Here is a 3,915-nt window from a genome sequence, read left to right on the forward strand (position 1 = left end):
CCTGCCCGGAGGGTCCCCTCTCTGCCTGTGGGTGACTGTGGGCGCCTGGAGCCTCCCTCCAGGGGATTAGCAGGGTGGTCACGGGGACCCAGCTGTACCAGCCTCGAGGGGCCGCCCTGCCCAGCCTCCCACCCGAGGCCCAAAGCGCCTGAGCCCTCGGCCCACCACCCCGGGGCGGGCGCCGCTCGGCCCACCCACACGGGCAGGACCAGGACAGAGGCCTGACGTGCCTAGAGAGTGGGCCATGCCAGACGAGGGGCCCCATGCTCCCCAGAGCAGAAAGCATAGCCCCTGCCCCTGATACCCACTGTCCAGGGGAGAGGCCAAGGCCGCGCAGGGGCCAGGTGAGAACGCAGGTGCCCCAGCCCCGAGGGCAGGAGCACACGCTGTTCCCACACACCCGGCGCGAAGCACCGCTCCCACCCCGCCCTCCCACCCGTACACCCACGAGCACGCCCAGGCCCCGCCGCTCCCTGGAGCTCCCTCACACCCACGCTGGGTCCATACACCACTGCCCACCCGAGTCCCTGCCGGGCCGTCCCCTCCCGCGTGGCCCCGGAGACCCCTGCCCTCAGCGCCCACCCCACCTTCCCCGTCTCGGCCTCTGGGAACCCTCTCCCGCCCGCTCCCTCGGCCCTCCCCACGGGCAGCCCACACCACCCTGCTCCCCACAGACATTCTTGAGTCTCCTCTTATCTCTCCGGAGGGAGCAGCACAGCCTCCCGCCAGGCAGCCGCATGGCTGAGCTGTGGCGTCAGCCCCCACCCCCACCCCCCACCCAAAGCCAGGAGGGAAAGTTTGGCTCAGGAGCCAGGGAGCCAGGCCAGCCAGGCCATCCCTCTGCCAGGGCCCAGCGGCTTGGGGATATCTGCAGGAAGCAAGGGGGCTTGGCCCGTGGGCACTAGCAGGCTCAGGGCGCCCCCAAAAGAGTACCTTCCAAGCCAGGACTAGTCTCCTCTTCCTGACTCCCCAGGAACCCCCAACACCCTTAAAGACCCCCAAAGGCTTCTAAAGGGTGAACAGTGTCTGGGGAGAACGAGAACCCCTGGGGCTGATGGGGGGCCGCCCAGGACTCTCAATGGCCCAACCCCTCCATCTGATCTAGTGACACGGGACGTGGTGGGGTCCAGGTGTGCGGAGCGCCCAGCATCCCAGCAGGGGAGGCCTGAGGCCTGGGGGTGCCCTTGCCTGGCCTGCTCAGCAAGCAGGAGGGGGCAGAGGCTGCTGTCCCCAAGTCACCAGAGGGAGAAACGGAGGCAGAAAAAACGGAGGGCCGTCTTTTCTCCCTCAAGGGACCTGGGATCTGGGCACTGGGCTTGAAACTGGGGTCCTGATTCCAGGCCCATGGCCCTGGGTCACCCCTGCCTCCCAGGGGCAGGTTCACACCGATGGAAGTTTCTGGGTCACTGAGTTCTGGGTTCTGAATGCGCCGAGGAGCAGGGTGTAGGCTCAGGGACTGGGGAGAGGGTAGGGCAGGGGCTGGGCTCCCCAAGTTGGTGGAGGGGGTCTGGCCAGGTGCTCCGTGAGGGTCTGAGCCGCAGGGTAGGCTGGGACATGCCAGCCTGCACCTCGGCCCCCGCCCCCCTCGGTCCCATCCCTCTTGAATCCAGCACCCCCGAGGGGCAGAGCCCTGGAGGAGGGGCCGGCTACCCTGGAAACGGAGAGGGGAGCGGTCAGATGCATGAGACCTCCAACACCATTGTGTGTGTGTGTGTGTGGGGTTGGTGGGGGGGAAGTATTGTAAGGTGTGTGGAGACCCCAGCCCTGGAGGGTCCTGACAGGGTCAAGGTGAGGGGGTGGGGTCAGAGCAGGCAAAGCTCCAGGGACAAGGGGGGGGGGGGCAACAGAGTCCTGAGGAGCCTGCGGGGGGGGGGGGGGAACCTGGCAGGATGCAGGTCACAGCTTTGGGAGGGTCTCTGCATGGAAGGGGCTGGCAGTAGGGACACCCACTCAAGGGGGTCCCAGCCCAAGGAGAGCGTTCCGGGGTAGGGGTGGGGGGCCCAGCCCACTGAGGATGCTGGGGAAGGGGTCCCAGCCCGAGTAGCGGAGGGGGAGCTGCTAAGGGGAGCTGCCGCCTTGGGGGAGGGGGCATCCTTGCAGAAGCGGGTGGCGGTCTTGAAGGGGGTCCCAGTCTCAAGGGAGTTAGTGGGAAGGTCCCTGGGGTCTGGGCACCGGGCTTGAACCCCGGGCCGTGTGGGTGGTGGTGCGGGGGGCAAGCTGGAAGGCACACCAGTCGGCACATCTCTAGGCGGTGGTCCCAGCCGCTGGGGGGGACGCTAGGGGCCGGGGTGCCAGCCTGAGACATGGAAGATTCCAGCAAGTGTTCTGGGGGTCCCGGCCTGGGTGAGGCTCCAGAGAAGCACAGTAGGGGGTCCCCAGACTCTGGGTTGGAGGTATCCGAATTTGGGGGCTGGGGTGCTGCAGGTCCCGGCAGGCATGGACGGGGACACAACTCCAGAGAAGTTGTGTGTTGGGGGGCCGGAGCCGGGAGCCCAGCTCAGTGGAGGTGGGCAGTGACCTCCGGAGGCTGCGCCAGCCCGCAGGGGGGCCCCAGCCTAGAGGAGGCGTCCGGGGGTTCCCAGAGGTGAAGGCAAGTCGGGGTCCCCGTCCCCGGGGAGGTGAGAGGGGGTTCCCAGCGCGAGGTGGAGCGCCCTCACCTTCGAAGAAGCGCTGCAGCGCCTCCGTCTCGTCCACCACCTCCATGGCCGCCTGCCCGCGCGCTCCGCCGGCCCCGCTACAGCCCGGCCCGGGGGCGCGGCATCGCCGGCGCGGCCGCGCGACAGTCCCGGCTCGGCTCCCGCTGCCGTCCCGCCGGCCGCTGCCCGCTCGTCCCCCGTCCCGCGCGGCCCTGGCCCGGCCCCCGCCCGCCCCGCGCGCCCCGCCCGCCGCGCTCTGCGCCCCCTGCCGGCCGGCCCGCGCTCAGCCCCCGGGGCGGGACGCGCGGCTCCCCAGCGGCGGGCTAGGGGTCCTGCCCGGGCCGGGGTGCGGGGTGCGGGGTGCGGGGTGCGGGCGCCCTGGCCTCGTCGGGGAATGGAAGGGCGTGCGGGCTGGGCTGGGGTCGCCGCGGCTGGGGCTGTGTCAGCGGCCACTCCCTGTCCCGCAGTCCTCGTCCTCCCCTCGGACGGGAGGGGTGAGGAGGGGGGGGGGGCGAAGAGGGGGTGCGGGGATCGCAGGATTCTGAATCAGGTTTTCAGAACCAAACCCCGGAGACACCCTCCATTTCCTCTCGTTACCCCAGCCCCGCGGCAATGACCACACCTGCGCTTGGTGACCAGGTGTGAAGCCGGCCTGCGCTGAGTGCTCCCCAGCTCAGTGCGCACAGGTGTGCGCCAGGCAGCCGGTGTCAGAGAGGAGGAAACTGAGGCTCGGGCCAGCGAGTCCCCTGCGCGGGAGCGCTGTCGGCACAGTGTCCTGTGATGATGGACTGTCCCCGGTGCTGGCCGGTACGGTGGCCACAGCCACGTGTGGCCGCTGGGCAGTGAGATGTGGCTATTTGGGTGGCTGAGGAGCGGGCGTCGCTGTTTGCTGTCGTTGTAACAGGGTCAGGTTTCAGCAGGCGTGTGTGGCTACAGTGTTGGGCAGCACGGGTCCGAGCGTTTCAAGGTAATGAAGTCACTGCCAGTGTTCAGAGCCAGACCCTGCGGCCCTGGACGCGGCCCTCGGTCACGGCTGCCCTGTGTGGTAGGATGAGGCGGGAGGGCTTCCCGCCGGGGGAGTCCTGGGTAAACCCGCCTCTCTCACCCCTTCCCTGCACCTCTGGGCGCCTCCTCATCTCTCCTGCCCTACTGCACAGCGACCCTCCCCGCTGATCCCCGCAATCCTCCCAAATCACTTTTTAAAAAACGCAGATCAGATCATGTCGCTCCTCTGCCAAAACCCGTGGTTTCCCTTTGCCCTCAAAGCAATAGCTAACCC

This window comes from Eptesicus fuscus, chromosome 13 (genome assembly GCF_027574615.1).
Source record: "Eptesicus fuscus isolate TK198812 chromosome 13, DD_ASM_mEF_20220401, whole genome shotgun sequence".
Taxonomy (NCBI): Eukaryota; Metazoa; Chordata; class Mammalia; order Chiroptera; family Vespertilionidae; genus Eptesicus; species Eptesicus fuscus.